The sequence below is a fragment of the Pelodiscus sinensis genome, chromosome 1 (genome assembly GCF_052426305.1).
Source record: "Pelodiscus sinensis isolate ZL-2025 chromosome 1, ASM5242630v1, whole genome shotgun sequence".
NCBI classification, from domain to species: Eukaryota; Metazoa; Chordata; order Testudines; family Trionychidae; genus Pelodiscus; species Pelodiscus sinensis.
Genome location: NC_143052.1, coordinates 119,309,292 through 119,327,944, shown reverse-complemented (window position 1 = coordinate 119,327,944; position 18,653 = coordinate 119,309,292). Strand labels below are relative to the sequence as shown.

The window sequence follows — 18,653 nt, the reverse complement described above, 5'->3', positions numbered from 1 at the left end:
GAATACAAATGTTAAAGATTGTGAGGTATGCAGTCATGTGGGCTTTCTGAAAGACTTAAGAACTAGATCAGAAGGAACAAAAGGCACATGTTGTAAAAAAGCCACATGGCATAAGAGCTAAAAACAAAATACTAGCAAGCTTATCTGAAATTTTGTTTGTACTGTGGCCCACATCTTATACAGAGAAGGTCTCCTGAATACCTCACCTCACATTCACAGAACATCCTTGTGGACACTACAGCTACTGCTTAGATGCACAATTAGGAAGATGTACTTGATTAGCTGCTTCTAATAGAAAATAGCAGCTAGAATAATGGAGGCAAACATGTCACTAGGGCTATGTCAACACAGCAGCGTTATTTTGGAATAACTCACGTTATTCGGAAATAACTTAGTCCGCGTCTACACACAAGCAGTTAGTTTGACATAATGTAGAAATAATGTTGAGCTGGTGGACTTCTTACTCCGACTCCTGTAACCCTGATTGTACGAGGAGTAAGGGAAGTTGGAGGAAGAGTGCTCTATTTTGAAAGTGCTGTGTAGACATTCCCAAATTGGAAATAAGCTATTTTGACTTCATCTATGCAATTAGCATAGCTCAAGTTGCATGGTTTCTTTTGAGTTTAGCCCTGCTTTGTAGACATACCCTAGGTTACCAGTTGCCAGTAGTATGTGCTCCTGGGTTGACTATGGTTTGGAAATTGCAGTGATAGCTATCATTTATTCAATGTAGAAATAAACATGGTATTTTCTATTTAAGAATATAATACAATCCAAGTATGTTAAAAAATAAGCGCGTGTAAAGATTATCATTGTAAATGCAGCTGCATCTATTCACCCTTATGTTAGAAGCTTATCAGCTCCATATCCTCTGACATTATACAGTAGAAAGAATATTTTCACAAATTATCTTTTCATGTTTTCTTTTTATCATCAGGACCATTGTAAGCCAACAAAGCTGTTGGAAACAGATATAGTTTAGATATGTATTATTCCGCAGTTGCAGGAAATGGAGACAAAACTAAATGTGAAAAACAGTATAGTATTGAAGACTGCTCCTTTACTTTATTTACATCAGAACAAAAGTAACTGCTCTGTGGGATGTGAGAGAAATTAGATTCTTCCTACTGCATCATTTCACCCAGTCGTCTTTTATTTCTCTGTATTTAATTTAAATTAATATTTGAAAGACAAAATTCAAGAGGTCACTTTTTTCAAGATTTGTTAAAGATTAAAGATTTCTTACCAAATACAAAATAAAATCTGAAATACTTAATTCTTGGGTTATAAAAGCAATGGAGTTTTAAAAACAATTTATCTGATCAAATCCCATGTATTTCCACCACTTAATTGGGAATCATAAAGAGTGTGTGAGTGGTCATTCTGAAATCTCGTAATGATTTTGAGTAGAAGAGTAAAAATTACAATGAAGTTTGAGTAGAAGAGTAAAAATTACAAAAAGAAAATCACGTTTGAAAGGCAAGCAAGGTAGATAAAAAATGATCTCATTGCCAGTAACCTATATATAAACTATAAATTAATAGAAATACACTATTTAGGATCAGTATGATTTCTTTATAATTAAAATACCTAAATAACATTAAAAGATGTTAATGATTGCATGATCAAACACATTGTTCTGCACACATTTTTCCATGCCACTGAATGCTGATACAGTAGTGAGTTTCTCTCTAGGAAGTAAAATAAAACCACTAGTTAATAAATACACATGTCCACTAGATGTCACTGCTAAACTGACAAAACATTGCCACCAACAGCTTTTAGACAACATGCTATTAATTTATAATAAAAGGTATCTGACAGCTTTATTCTGATGAATTATGGGAATCTAAAGCATAATTCCTAGCCTTTGGTTTATAAATTGTCATTGATTTTAATGTTCTTTGTAAAGTTGTGGCACGCAACAAATTTTCCTGCCAAGAGCTGTTAAATAAATAGTCGTCCTTTGCTCTGAGTAGTACATTGAACTTGTTAGAGTGATGAGCAGAACGAATTGATGGTTATCCATAAACCATTTATGACAGAATGCACAGCATCAATTCAAACAATTATTGAATGCATTTATTATCGTTTTTTTTAAATGCTCAACTGAACCGAAAGGAATAGACACAGGTAATAGACAGTAGCAATTCCACACAGTTCTTTACAAGACACTTCTTAACTGACAACTGATTAGAATTATTGTAGGACTTGCTGAGGTACATTAAACCGTCTTGCACTTGTTTTGTTTCCTGGTGTATGAAAGTTGGCTTTAAAAAGTACAGTCCAGACAGACAGTTATTGTATAGTTATTGTCCTTTTAAAATGTCATCTACAAACTATCGAGTTTAAATGACAGCTTACATAATGGATGTACTATTTGCATCTGATTTTAAGCTAGGATTTATGTTTGAGACAGTTTTACTTGTGGAGGGAAGGCTATGGAAAAAACACTTTTATCTGTTACCGAAACATCCAATATCAAACCAAACTGAACTGCCTTTGTGTAGGAATAACTAGACTGGGGTTTTGGAAAAAACAATGGTTCTCGAACCTGTGCTCAGATCTAGACCTAATCTATAACCAAACCCTTTTAAAGCTTCTAAAATAGCCAGGTAAGTGTGTCCATTTTGGCACATCATCATGGTTCTGAGTTCCTGGATGGAATATAAAGGCTGAAATATTACACAAAAGTTCCTTTTGTGATATTCTTAGCCAGGATTGAAAGTGGGGGTGCCAGAAATCTTGCAAGGAAGCTTTGTAAGGTTTTGCAGACTCAGGGACAGATCAACTGATACAAACTGGTGTAGCTCAGACTTGGAAGAAGTTTTTCTGATTTACAGCAGATGGGGTCAAGACCCTGAGAATGTTTCATTAGCTAAGCTTCAGATAAGCGTCCACACGTTGAGATGCTTATATCATGTGAGGCCCTGAAGTTTGCTTAGTGCTACTTTTTAAAGTAATGTTAAGATTTCGATCCAGGTGTCAAAAGCCTGGATAAATAAGATTGCTGCTCCATTCTTACCTGATCTTACTGTCATCTTGATATTGGAAGTTCACAAGGTTCCAAAATATCTCTCTTCTGGAATGACTGCTCCCTAGAAGGACTGTTTATGGACAGACAACAGCAAGTTTAAATATGAATGTATTTTGGCTGATAATTTATTGTAGTTTGACTAATGGAGGAAAAAAGATTTTTCCCTGTGTACTTGTTTTTGCTTTTGTAGTTTTAGAAGAGAAACTAACCAAAAAGGGGGGAAATAACAACAAAGAACCAAATAATAAAGTAGGAAATTTTCCTAAAGATGATTCCAGATAGCAGCTTATGGCTGGAGATATAAACACTGTATTTACCAACATTTCAAAATGAAGTCTATAATCCATGCACGCTTATTTTTTTAATAGTTCCTTTTATTACAGGCTACAGACAGACATTTGAATGCATGCATTACAATGGGGTTCACGGGTATAAGTGAATGACAGCACACTTCAAAAGCTTTTAGACATACATGTCCAAAATGCACAAGTATTTAAGTTATGCTAAACTAAATTAGATAAGGAAAGGGTGGTGTTTGTTTTTTGTTTGTTTGTTTGTTTTTTGTGGCAGGGTAGAATAAGTGACCAATATTTGTCCATTTACACAGATCCAGATTTTCAGTTTGTGAGTAATAGTAACTATGTATAAAAGCCTACGTTTTCTGAGGGCAGATACCGGTAATGCTGCTTGCCCTTCTTTGAGGTGGAGCTTACCTTGAGCACAAGAGGGCTCATTGGCACAAGATGCAATCCCTGCTCCAGTATTATTGAATCTAGCCCATTGAAATAATGTACTTGGAAGCTATTATGTGGGAAGTAGGGGACCGTTGCTTGAGAGAAGGGAGAAAGTTTGTTAAAATCCCTTGTGAAAGCTCTACCAATCATTTCTACTGTACCTCAGGCTCTCACCACGGGGGAAAAAACAGTATAAGATTTTTGTAAGCATTTTTGACAATCTTATCCATAAATTACAGACGTTTTCCTTAATGAAAAAATCATAAAACTAAGCTAACAGACCCGACAAATCCTTAGACAGACATCTAACCCAAATTAATAAATCAACAAAAATCCCAAAGCAAACAGTGGTACCTTAAAGGATGATGAGGCAATAGTTTCTCACACCACTGTGACCAGCGTTATAAAAGAACCGCCCCCTCCTGCCCCCAAGAAAGATACCCTCCTGGGGTATAGCATCAAATCTTCACTACACTCAGTGAACTTGTGGTGATTTACATCAGCTGAGGATCTGGTCTCCTGAATTTAGACAGATTTACATGCAGCTCCCATGGGTTCAAGATAAGAGATTCTATTCTTTCTCCACAAATATTTTCCAGGGCATTATTTCTTTTTTTGCTTCAAACCCCCATCCAAATACCCCCAAACCAGTGTTCCACACAATTTTTATAGGACCTCTGAGGACCTAGAATTTTTAAGCAATCTTTTTTGATTATTTTAGACAGACCATTAAGCTGGGGATAAAAGTCCCTGTGTTCAATATCTGGATACATTAAGCATTAGGCTTCAAATTTACAGCTTTCATTTTGACAAGGAAAATGGCACGTTTGGTCTCAAGTGCTACCTTGAACTGTTTTTTAACACTGAGACAGGCTGTCAGTCCAAGGGGAGGAGGTCTCTGCACCAGCGGAGGTGGCAACTGCTCTTGTGGTACGTACACAAAGGGCTAAGGAAAGGCGGCGCTGCTGCCCATCTGTTTAAAATAAAACAAAAAATTTCAGTGTGTTTTTAAAGAAAAAAATTATCCAAGTCTAGGGGGAGAGGGGGAAAAGTGGGATGCTACAGCTGACTGCAGACTGTGGCTTCCCCCACCACTTGCATGAGTGTGTGTGTATACATGTACACATGTTAATAAAATTAGGAGCCCCTAACTGAATGATTTATCTAAGATGTCATTGGAGGTTGGTATAAATTCAGAGTTTAATCTGAGCTATCACTGATGGGATTATTCCAAAATGCCTTCTTCCTCACACCACACCACACCACAAAATGGGATTTTGACCCACAAAAATCACCTTGGTATTTGCTTTCTCGCTGAAAGAGAGGGTGTGAAAACAGACCCATTTATGTAAAGCTTCTTCAGTTTGAGGAGCATGGATACAATAAGGCATAGTCAGGAATTCAGGAGGGATATTTCCAGAACATTAAGTCAAGGGCTGACTGTATCCATGAAAGAAAAATGTCTTGACATACACAGAGATGTTTTTCATGGGTAGGGAAGAAATCCAATGCATTCCAATCTAACACAGTCATTGATACAAGATTGATATACGTTGGTGTGTTTCCTTTTAAGCCTTAAGCTGGTAAGCACTTACTACTGGCTTAGTATACACCACCCTGGATACATCTACACTGCAGCTGAAGGTGTGATTTGCAGGTCAGCTAGGCATATGCGTGCTAGTTTAACCTAGCTAGCTCACTAAAAATAGCAGTGAAAATGTGGCTGTGGACAGACGTCAGCATTGGCTATATAAGCTTAGTTGGTCCCCCTGGGTATCTACTGGTGGCTCTACCGTGCACTGAAACCAGTGGTGCTGCATCTTCATGGATATTTTTATCAAGCTAAATAGATTAGAGCTAACCCTGGGGCACCCACACTTGCTTCAGATCATACCTTCAATAGCAGTGTAGACATGGGCTTATTGACTTAGTGGAACTACTCATGCAAGTAACCATTTCATCCAATAATAGTTGCTTTCAGGATTAGGCCCTTAATTTAGGAAATGTGTTTTAAGTGCTTTGATTCCAGAAGTCAAGACAGACCTGCCAGACTGCATCAAAATGTTCAACAATGTCACTTTCTTATAAAGTTTAATATTAGTGAGCCCACTAACTTAATATCAAAAGGGTCATTTTCAGAATCAGAGGGGTAGCCGTGTTAGTCTGGATCTCCAAAAGCGACAAGGAGTCCGGTGGCACATAGACTAACAGATGTCTCTTTTGATATTGGATGCATTGGAGAAACTGCTTGAGTCCTTTTCTACTTCCTTCTGCTTCCCTAAAGTCAATGGAGTTAAACTGGTGTAAACACAGGAGTAGAATTTACCCCATTGATTGATCTTCATCCAGATTAATCTGCATTCAAAATTAAGTAGAATGGAAAATTAAAATGGCCATAGAAAAATGCCTTGGGAGGTAGCAAACAATACCAACATGTATCCTGGTAATGGTCAAAACACTTGAGGCACAAAAGTTGTACCAGCCACAAATTGAGTATCCCAGGAAGATCTGAAGAACTTACAAATCTCAAGCCTATCTAACTGCAGGAGATAACACATGATCTGCTTATGTAAATGCAACAAGCATATGACTGGATTGCTGGCATTGGCCTGCTTTTATTGTTCCCGTTTTTAATTTGAAGAGTCTTATGATACATCTGAGACTTGAAAAGAAGAACAGTAACAAAAGGAGTTGTTGTCTGTTTGTTTTGTTCCTTAATTTCTTCTTAAGGGCAGTAAATAACTCACTCAACGCAAGTACACTAGGCTGTTGTGTACAATTTTTCACACAGTCAAGTGTGAGCTGATCTATCACCACAGATACCCCTCACATGTTTCTCAGAGACATTATATGAGAAAATAACATTGCAAGTCACAAGAGAGTAGGTCATAACATGGTCAATTAAACAAGACTTAATTCCATGGGACTCATGGGTACTTGTTACCCTACAGAGGAAGGATTTATGGAAAGCTGTGAGTTCAAGTCTTAGAACTGAATTTAAGCCCCTAGTCATTGTTGTTCTTATAACTATTTGCAGATGAAAAAATTATGTTCTTATGGAGTTGGGATTGAGAGTATGTATCAGTGATTTAGGGTAAAACACATAACAGTGTTGTAATTATCCCCCAAACAAGTACTATAAAACCAAGGAATTCAGAATTCAGGTTAAATGTAGAAGAAATCTAAACATACAGAGCTACAGAAATCCACACTTAAGTCACCCATGACAATCTTAAGTCTGTAGTGACATCATGGGTGGGCAGAGAAGTGCAATGGGCAGGAATGGTGTCCCTAGACTCTGTTTGCCAGAATCTGGAAATGGGTGACAGAAGATGGATCATGCGGTGATCACCTGTTCTATTCGTTCCCTCTGGGCATTGGCCTCTGTGTTGGAAGACAGAATACTGGACTAAATGCACTTTTGGTCTGATTCAGTATGGCCATTCTGATGTTCTTAATAATCCTGGTTCCCATTCAAACCAGCTGAAGCTGTGCTGATTTGAATGGAGCTAGGATTTCACTCAATAGGTCTTTAAAAATCCAAGACAAACAATATTATTCCTTTGTTATAATTGTACAGTTACTACATGACATCATCCCTCCTTCTAAGTTTATTTGGAGCCTAAGTAATTTGTGTGTCTCTCCTAATATTTAGTTCCTCCACTCATTCTGCTACTCGGTATTTAGTCAACATAAAATATAATTGAAGCCCTTTCTAGAGATGGCCCACACAACAGTTCTATCTGCAAAAGCTGGTTTGGCAACGCTGACAATTCTGAATTTATGAAACTGAGTTCGGCTCAGCAAACTTTAGCTGGTTCACAGGCAGGCTTACAGCAGAACTCTGCCTGCCAGGATAGGTTTCCAATAGGGATGTGTAAAGTATACAAAAACATTAACTGTGTAACCAATCAAAATTCTATCAATTGCATGGTTAACGTTTTAACCGGGATGTAGGGAGGGAAGGATGTTGGAGGAGTCTCCCCAGTCCTGGGGTCTTGGGTGCCGCCCTTCTACACAGGGTCTGCCCTCTCCTGGGGTTCCAGCAGCTGGCCCCACTGCCGCGGGCTCTCAGCTGCTATGGGCTCCTGATATCTGGTCATGCAGTCACAAGCTCCTGGCAACCAGAGGCTACCTAGCAGCTGGACCCATACCCCGGGCACTTGGCCGCCATCCTTGACACCACAGGATCTCAGAGCTGGTCCCAGCCACCATGGGCTCCCGGCAGCCCGCACTATTACTGCAGACTCCTGGGAACTGAGACTCCCAGCAGCCAACCCTGCCACTGCGGGGTCTCAGACGCTGATGGTGTCATGGCAGCTGACCCCGCTGCTGTGGGCTCTTAGCGCTGACCTGTTTTTGATGAGGGGACAGCTAATCTAACACTCAAGGTCAGAAAGGACATGAGGTTAGAACATAAGAACGGCCGTACTGGGTCAGACCAAAGGTCCATCTAGCCCAGTATCCTGTCTACCAACAGTGGCCAGCACCAGGTGCCCCAGAGAGGGTGGACCGAAGACAATGATCAAGCGATTTGTCTCCTGCCATCCCTCTCCAGCCTCTGACAGACAGAGGCCAAGGACACCATTTTATCCCCTGGCTAATAGCCTTTTATGGACCTAACCTCCATGAATTTATCCAGCTTCTCTTTAAACTCTATTATAGTCCTAGCCTTCACAGCCTCCTCTGGCAAGGAGTTGCACAGGTTGACTACACGCTGTGTGAAGAAGAACTTCCTTTTATTAGTTTTAAACCTGCTACCCATTAATTTAATTTGGTGTCTTCTAGTTCTTCTATTTAGGGAACTAATAAATAGCTTTTCTATATCGGCCCTCTCCACACCACTCATGATTTTATAAACCTCTATCATATCCCCCCTCAGTCTCCTCTTTTCTAAACTGAAAAGTCCCAGTCGCTTTAACCTCTCCTCATATAGGACCCGCTCCTAACCCCTAATCATTTTAGTTGCCCTTTTCTGAACCCTTTCGAAGGCCAAAATATCTTTTTTGAGGTGAGGAGACCACATCTGTACACAGTATTCAAGATGAGGGCGTACCATAGTTTTATATAGGGGCAGTAAGATATTCTGTGTCTTATTTTCTATCCCTTTCCTAATAATTCCTAGCATCCTATTTGCCTTTTTGACCGCCGCTGCACACTGTGTGGAAGTTTTCAGAGAACTGTCCATGATAACTCCAAGATCTCTTTCCTGATTTGTCATAGTCAAATTAGCCCCCATCATATTGTACGTATAGTTGGGGTTATTTTTCCCGATGTGCATTACTTTACACTTACCCACATTAAATTTCATTTGCCATTTTGTTGCCCAATCACTCAGTTTGGTGAGATCTTTTTGGACTCCCTCACAGTCTGCTTCTGTCTTGACTATCCTAAACAGTTTGGTATCATCTGCAAACTTTACTACCGCACTGCTTACCCCTTTCTCCAGATCATTTATGAATAAGTTGAAAAGGATTGGTCCCAGGACTGACCCTTGGGGGACACCACTAGTTACCCCTCTCCACTCTGAAAATTTACCATTTATTCCTACCCTTTGTTTCCTGTCTTTTAACCAGTTCTCAATCCAAGAAAGGACCTTTCCTCTTATCCCATGGCCATGTAATTTACACAAGAGCCTTTGGTGAGGGACCTTGTCAAAGGCTTTCTGAAAATCTAAGTATACTATATCTACTGGATCCCCCTTGTCCGCATGTTTCTTAACCCCTTCAAAGAACTCTAACAGTTTAGTAAGACAGGATTTCCCTTTACAGAAACCATGTTGACTTTTGTCCAACAAATTATGTTCTTCTACATGCTTCACAATTTTATTCTTTACTATTGTTTCGACTAATTTGCCCGATACTGAAGTTAGATTTACCGGTCTGTAATTGCCAGGATCGACTCTACAGCCCTTTTTAAATATTGGTGTCACGTTGGCTACCTTCCAGTCATTAGGTACGGAAGCCGACTTAAAGGATAGGTTACAAACCACAGCTAATAGTTCAGCAATTTCCCATTTTAGCTCTTTTAGCTCCCATTCCATGAGGAGGAGTAACGGTAGTTCGAACTAGGAAGCCTAGTTCGAACTACCTAGTTCGTGCCGCGTGTAGCCGCGCAGCACGGGGTTCGAACAAGCGGGGATTTAAAAATGGCGGCGCCCCGCTTATCCAAATGAAGCCCGGGAAATTCAAATCCTGGGCTTCATTTGCAATTGCGGTATGCCTACATTACCCCACTAGTTCAAACTAGTGGGGTAGTGTAGACATACCCTTAGAACCCTTGGATGAATGCATCCGGTCCCGGAGATTTGTTAACATTAAGTTTTTCTATTCCAAAACCTCCTCTAATGACACTTCAATCTGGGACAGTTCCTCAGATTCATCATCCACAAAGGACAGTGAAGATTCAGGAATCTCCCCAACGTCCTCAGCCGTGAAGACTGAAGCAAAGAAATCATTTAGTTTCTCTGAAATGGCTTTATCGTCCTTGATTGCTTGATCATCTAGGGGACCCACAGGATTTTAGCAGGCTTCCTGCTTCTAATGTACTTAAAAAACATTTTGTTATTTCTTTTTGAGTTTTTGGCTAGCTGTTCCTCAGAATCTTTTTTTGCTTTTCTTACTACATTTTTACACTTGATTTGACAGTGTTTATGTTCTTTTCTATTTATGTCACTAGGATTGGACTTCCACTTCTTAAAAGATACCTTTTTGTCCCTCACTGCTTCTTTTACATGGTGGTTAAGCCACGGTGACTCTTTTTTAGGTCTCTTGCTATGCTTTTTAATTTGGGGTATACATTTAAGTTGGGCCTCTATTATGGTGTCTTTAAAAAGTTTACATGCAGCTTTCAGGGATTTGGCTCTAGTCACTGTGCCTTTTAATTTCTGTTTAACAAACCTCTTCATTTTTGTGTAATTCCCCTTTTTGAAATTAAATGCCAGGGTGCTGGACTGCTGAGGTGTTCTTCCCACCACAGGAATGTTGAATGTTATTATATTATGGTCACTATTCCCAAGCGGTCCTGTAACGGTTATTTCCTGGACCTGATCCTGCACTCCACTCAGGACTAAATCGAGAATTGCCTCTCCCCTTGTGGGTTCCTGCACCAGCTGCTCCAAGAAGCAGTCATTTAAGCCATTGAGAAATTTTATCTCCGCTTCTCTTCCTGAGGTGACATGGATCCAGTCAATATGGGGGTAATTCAAATCCCCCATTATTACAGAGTTCTTTATTTTGGTAGCCTCTCTAATCTCCCTTAGCATTTCAATGTCAGTATCGCTGTCCTGGTCAGGTGGTCGGTAATATATCCCTACTGCTAATTTCTTATTATTGGAGCATGGAATTACTATCCATAGGGATTCTATTGAACATGTTGATTCACTTAATATTTTTATTTCATTTGATTCTACATTATCTTTCACATACAGTGCCACTCCGCCACCCAGCCAGCCTGCTCTATCCTTTCTATATATTTTATATCCCGGTATGATTGTGTCCCACAGATTTTCCCCATTCCAACAGGTTTTGGTGATGCCTATTATGTCAATCTCCTCATTTAATACGAGTTCACCCATCTTATTAGTCAGACCCCTAGCATTTGTGTACAAGCACTTTAAAAATTTGCCACTGCTTATTTGTCTGCCCTTCCCTGATGCATTGGATTCCTTTGTATGCGGTTGTTTGTCTGCTCTGGCCCATGGTTTGTCCTCTCCCCTCCTCTCTTTCTGACTACAGCTTAGAGAATCTCTATCAATGGATTGTCCTCTAAGAGAAGTCTCCCTCCAATTTACGTGCATCTCCGCACCAATCGGCTTTCCCCCGTCTCTTAGTTAAAAAAACTGCTCTAAGGCCTTTTTAATGTTTAGTGCCAGCAGTCTGGTTCCACCCTGGTATAGATGGAGCCCATCCTTCCTGTATAGGCTCCCCCTCTCCCAAAAGTGTCCCCAGTTCCTAATAAATCTAAACCCCTCTTCCCTACACCATCGTCTCATCCACACATTGAGACTCTGAAGCTCCGCCTGCCTACCCGGCCCTGCGCGTGGAACTAGAAGCATTTCCAAGAATGCCACTATAGAGGTCCTGGATTTCAGTCTCTTTCCTAGCAGCCTAAATTTGGCCTCCAAGACATCTCTCCTACCCTTCCCTATGTCATTGGTACCTACATGTACCACGACCACCGGCTCCTCCCCAGCACTACACATAAGTCTGTCTAGATGTCTTGAGAGATCCGCAACCTTCGCACCAGGCAGGCAAGTGACCATACGGTTCTCCCGGTCATCACAAACCCAACTATCTATGTTTCTAACGATCAAATCACCCACTATTAACACCTGCTTCTTCCTAACTGGCATTCCCCCCCCTCAGAGGTATCCTCAGTGCTAGAGGATACCGCAACATCCTCTGGGAGGAGGGTCCCAACTACGGGATGGTTTCCCTCTGCTCCCATTGAATGCTCTGTTCCCTTGAGACTTTCATCCTCCTTAAGAGCACTGGGGCTCTCAGACTGGAGGTGGGACAGTACTACAGTGTCCCGGAAAGTCTCATCAACATAGCTCTCTACCTCCCTTAGCTCCTCCAGTTCAGCCACCCTGTCCTCCAAAGCCCGAACTCGGTCTCTGAGGATCAGGAGCTCCTTGCAACGGGTGCACACACATGCCACCCGCCCACAGGGCAGGTAATCATACATGTTACATTTGACACTATAAACAGGATAGCCCCCACTCTGCTGCTGGGCTTCTGTCTCCATTTTTCTAATGAATAAGTTTAAGTATAAACTAGGATTCTTTTTAAACCTCTGGAATATAGATTATTCTAAGAGTTATGTTTTAAAGAAGGTCAGAAGTCACTAGTGCCTTCTAAACTCCCTCTCCAAATTCTCCTGTTAGCTGTTCCTGTCGCGCTCTCCCTGATCGCTGAGTCACAGGCTTATATAGCTCTGGTAGCCCCTCCCCCTGACTGAGGCTCAGCCAATTAACAGAGGCTTCTAGATTTCAAACTTTTTAGAAGCTCCTTCAAACAAACAAAGCAAACAAACAAACCAAACAGGTTGAAGTGGAAAGAAGTGAGCAACTGAGCAGATATCAACATGGAAATTAGATTGAAGGTAGAAAGGAGAACCAGATGTCATAATATAAGATTAAGGTGAATGGGAAGAAATCAGATGATCATGGATGATACTTAGATGGAGGGGAAGAAGAGAAAATAGTCACATGGGACTAGAAGCAGCAGGATCAGGAAAGAAAATCCCTGGTACCTCCATCGTGGGCTTTTTTAGTGCAATTCAGAGGGAAGGAATGGACAGAAAAAATGGGAGGTTTCTGCAGGAGAGGGACCATACTGACTAAGTGCTACATAGTCCTGTTTTAGTGTCAGAAGGGTTTCTGTGAGGACAAGCTGGAAGAAGCAGGGAACTGAGGACATGACTGGCTGTGATCTTTCCGCGTTTACTGATCTCTCAGGAATGTTCATGTAGGCAATAAGGAGGAGATTGGAGAAAGGTGTGAGATTTGAAGGGAAGGCCCAGCAGGGCAGAGATGGGGGTAAGGAAGAGTGCTGTCCAAAATTAATAAACTATAATGGCGAAAATGCAAACTTGAGTGCTGCCCCATGATCCTCGCTGCTAATGTAACCCACACACCTAGTATGGTTCACTGTCCTGTATAGTGGCATTTAGACCACTTACAACCAGAGATAAAACAAGGGAGCTCTACAGCCTAATTTGAGAGCCAGCTGGCTTTTAGCTCAAGTAGTAGAGGCTCCTACACTAAGCCCCAGAGATTCCAGGCTCAAATCCACCCGGTGGTGGTTACACTACTAGAATCATAGAACCATAGAACTGGAAGAGACCTCAGAAGGTCATCAAGTCCAGCCCCCTGCTCTAGGCAGGACCAATTCCAACTAAATCAACCCGTACAGGGCTTTGTCAAGCCGAGACTTAAACACCTCTAGGGATGGAGACTCCACTACTTCCCTAGGTAACCCATTCCAGTACTTCACCACCCTCCTAGTGAAATACTTTTTCCTAATATCCAACCTGGACCTCTCCCACCACAACTTGAGACCATTGCTCCTTGTTCTGCCATCTGTCACTACTGAGAACAGCCTTTCTCCATCCTCTTTGGAATCTCCCTTCAGGAAGTTGAAGGCTGCTATCAAATCTCCCCTCACTCTTCGCTTCTGCAGACTAAACAGACCCAAGTCCCTCAGCCTCTCCTTATAAGTCATATGCTCCAGCCCCCTAATCATTTTGGTTGACATCTCTGGATCTGCAGGCAATACTCCTCTTAATGCAACCTAATATGCCATTAGCCTTCTTGGCTACAAGGGCACACTGTTGACTCGTATCCAGCTTCTCATCCACTGTAACCCCCAGGTCCTTTTCTGCAGAACTACTACTTAACTGGTTGGTCCCCAGCTTGTAACTATGCTCGGGATTCTTCCGTCCCAAGCACAGGACTCTACACTTGTCCTTGTTGAACCTCATCAGACTTCTTGTGGCCCAATCCTCCAATTTGTCTAAGTCACTCTGGACCCTATCTCTGCCCTCAAGCATATCTACCTCTCCCCCTAGCTTAGTGTCATCCGCAAACTTGCTGAGGGTGCAGTCCATCCCCTCATCCAGGTCATTAATAAAGATATAGAACAAAACTGGTCCTAGAACCGAACCTTGGAGCACTCCGCTAGAAACAGACTGCCTTCCTGACATCGAGCCGTTGATCACTACCCGCTGGTCCCGGCCTTCTAGCCATCTTTCTATCCATCTTACCGTCCATTTATCCAATCCACATTCCCTTAACTTGCTGGCAAGAATATTGTGGGAGACCGTATCAAAAGCCTTGCTAAAGTCAAGGTATATCACATCCACTGACTTTCCCATGTCCACCGAGCCAAGTTACCTCCTCATAGAAGCTAATCAGATTGGTCAGGCATGACTTGCCCTTTGTGAATCCATGCTGACTATTCCTAATCACTTTCCTCTCATCCAAGTGCCTCAATATGGATTCCTTAAGGATCCCTTCCATGATTTTTCCAGGAACCGAGGTAAGACTGACCGGCCTATAGTTCCCCGGATTGTTCTTCTTCCCTTTTTTGAAGATGGGCACTACATTTGCCTTTTTCCAATCATCCGGGATTTCTCCCGATCTCCACGACTTTTCAAAGATAGCAGCCAAAGGCTCCGCAATGACATTTGCCAAATCCCTCAGTACCCTCGGATGCATTAAATCTAGGCCCATGGATTTGTGTACGTTTAGCTTTTCTAAATAGTTCCTAACTTGTTCTTTACCCACCACGGGCTGTCCATCTTCATCCCATCTTGCATCACTTAGCGCAGAAGTCCAGGAGCCGACCTTGTCCGTGAATACAGAGGCAAAGAATGCATTGAGTACTTCAGCTTTCTCCACATCATCTGTCACTAGGTTACCTCCTTCATCCATTAGGGGCCTCGCACCCTCTCTGATCACCTTCTTCTTGTTAACATGCCTGTAGAAACCTTTCTTGTTATCCTTCACATCCTTTGCCAGTTGCAATTCCATTTGCGCTTTCGCCTTCCTGATAACCCCCCGGCATTCTCGAGCTATACATTTAAACTCCTCCCTGGTCATTTGTCCAAGTTTCCAATTTTTGTAAGCTTCCTTTTTGTGCTTAAGTTCACCAAGGATTTCGCCTGTAAGCCACTGTATTTCCTTAACTTCAGCAGGATTAAGCATGTAGTTAAGTGTCCTTGCTAGATAAGAACAATTTTCTACTTAGGGCCCAGGGCCAAATATGGGGGGTAGGAACGGAAAGGGGGCAATTTCTCTGGGGCCTGATGGGTCAAAGGGGCCCGGAGCTCTCAGCAGCAGGGGCAGCGGCTGGAGTCCTGGGCCCCTTTGAATGGCTGCCGGAGTGCCATGCTGGGTGTTCCCCATGGCTTTGAGGGCTGGAGTGGGAGCTCAGTGCCACGCTCTGGGCAGTGCTAAGGGTTGAATGCTCTCAGCCCTTCCCTTCTGCCAGAGGCTCCACCCCTTCCAGGGGCATGGAACCGCCTCCCACCTTGCCTGCTTTGGCTGTCGGTCCCACTGTTAGGGGCAGTCGTGTTGGTGGAAACTGGCCTTACCATGTGTATTATTGTATAACCCTGATCCATGTCAAATTACTAAAGCCAGGAAATAAATAAAAGTCTCTCTTACCAGCGTGCCCATGTGTCATACTCTTATTATAACAACCAGCATGAAACCCTGTTGTTTTTTAGGAGTTGTGTTTTTTCTACAGAACTCCAGTGTCTCTAGTCATAACAGCAGAAGGAGATGTAGCAGCAACAGCATGCCCCCCTGTAATTTCTATTTGGATGAAGTTACCAAACTGCATGAAGCAATGGGGAACTGAATCTGTAGTAGCCTATTTATTTTTTCTTATGTGACTATATCTTTCCCCGTTGGATTCAAGAATATATTATAGTTCTGCTTAGGCCAGAAGGCTGGGGTGATTGGAAATGAAAATCTTGCACATTTTATGGAATAGGAGCGGGGGACAGAGGGAAAGATGCCTTTAGTCACCAATAATTTGTGTTTGTAGTGCTCTTTATCTAGGGACTTCCCAACACTTTACAAGTTGAAATTAAATAAGCTTCATGATACCTCTGTGCAATAAGGATTATTCGTCTGATTTATATATGTCTAACCTGAAACATGGAGGTTAAATGACCACGGTCACACTGTGAGTGAAGTATAGAGCTAGGAACAGAATTCAATACTGAGTTCTGTTTCTCACTGTAATCACTAGACAACACAGCCTCTCAATATTCTCCTTAGTCTCTGATGATAGGTCAAGAAGCAAGGGCTTAAACTGCAGCAAGGGAGGTTTAAGTTGGACATTAGAAACTAACTGACAGGGTGGTTAAACACTGGAATAAATTGCTTAGGGAGGTTGTGGAATCTCCATCTCTGGAGATATTTAAGAGCAGGTTAGATAGATGTCTATCAGGGATGGTCTAGACCAGGGCTATTCAACACACAGTCCATGGGCCTGCAGCGCGATTTGGGTTTACGTGGGGCTCAACATGCGGCCCGCGGGTGGGATCCTCTGAACATGACCTCCACTGGGAACACATTCCACAATGGTGAGGCATTTCCCAGGCAGGGTGAGCACTGCAAGATGCAAGCGGATGAGCTGCCTGGAACAGACGGGTACAGGGAAGCAGAGAAAAATGATAACTTCCACTTGATCCTGCAAAAATTCTTAAGTAGCAATTTTGAAGAAACTGAAAAAATGCTCAGTTGGCACAAACACTAGGTAGAGCAAAGAAGTCTGGTAGGGAAACCACTTTCTGATATTTGAGGTCAAGAGTAAAAATTAGAATGAACGAGGAAGAGAAAACTAATATGGAAGTCTTGAATGAATATATTAAGACTGAGTGTTGGGCTAAGGAACCAATAGCATGGCTGGATTAGTTCCATCAAACTTAACCAAGCACTCCCATAGTTTCCAGTTTCACCACACACAGGATTTTAGGACACTAGTAGATTCCTCTTGGGATTTTGTGTCTGTATTAGTTGTTCCAAAGTCCTGGTCATGAATATGGAGTGGATACTGCCTGGACATTACTAAAACCACAGCCTCTTCTTGAATTTTAACTTCACCCCTTCTAAATTCAGCAGCTATTGCAAGTCAGCTAGTGGATAGCTGTCAATACAAACTGGTGGTTACAAGATTTAATGTCACCAGGTTTAACCTCTGTGTAATGGTGCCCACATTTCATCTGGCCATTCATCATCACTCCTTTCTGTTTTTTTTCTGTATGTAAAATATTTAAAGGCTTTTTTTCCTCTTCAAGGAGGTTGAATACTGTAATATCATTTTTGTTCATGGACCAGTGAACACTCCAGCTTGTCAGTATTCAAATTACTATCAAACTGTTTAGTACCTGTCTAATTAAAACAGAACTCACTGGCTGATCCCTTCATGCTAAAGCAAATTAAATCCTAATAGGAAAAGTGATATATCATTTAGATCAAAAGAAAAATGAATAACTATAACATAACCACCTCCCTCTCTATCTTTTTTTTTTTCTCTTTTACGAGAAGTTGCAGAGGGGAAAGGCAGATGATGCATGCTCTCAGACAAAAGCATATGCATCACTGTAGTCTTCGTGAAGATCATAGTGTTAAAAAAAAACCCTTTCACTTGCTGTGAAGAGGACGGAAATTTCCATTGCCAAAAGGGAGGATGGTCCAGGGGATTTGAGAAGGGGGAAGGACAGAGGAAAAGAGCATAGATTAGAAAAAGAATATATCTCTGCAATGTTTAGAACTGAATGGAGAGTTTTTACCATTACATCATCTGCATCAGGAGGGTTGATCTTCCTTGGAATTCCCTGCGCCCTTTGTTTGACACCATTAAATTGTGCTCATTTCCAAGGGGAAAGGGCCATCCTAGTCTGATACTCTTGGGCTATTGATAAAAATAGAACAGAGAATATCTCCTTGTCTTCATTCTAGCTTAACAGTTCTTCCAAGTGGAGAATGGCCTGTTCTTCTTCCATTAACAAAGAGTCCATTTGTCCTGGGGTATTGACTTGTTCTATGAGGCCTTCAATTCTTTGCTTTTTTCCCCCCCTCCCCTTCCACTGACCCGTCCTCTTGCTGAGTTGTAGCATGTTGCCTCTGGCTAGGAATACTAATGAACATCTTCTTGCAAGAGCTTATGCAGATTCCACTCTGGGAATCAGCTGGTAAGGGATGCTGTCCAAGTAACTTACTTAGAGTACTGCCCAGGGGCAGAGTGTATTACTTCATGGCATGCCTCATTCCCTGGCCTAAGATTAAAAGGTCAAAGAGTCTACTTTCAATTCAGGGGCTTCTGTATGGTCTGGCTGGCTAAGACAGAGCATTGAAAGATTCC

General features: G+C 41.8%; 1 long non-coding RNA gene across 1 annotated transcript in view; it reads left to right on the top strand.

Moving 5' to 3' along the window:
• LOC112545497 (uncharacterized) overlaps positions 1 to 18,653 on the top strand; it is a 70,357-nt gene that overhangs the window by 1,090 nt on the left and 50,614 nt on the right. The window lies entirely within an intron of this gene.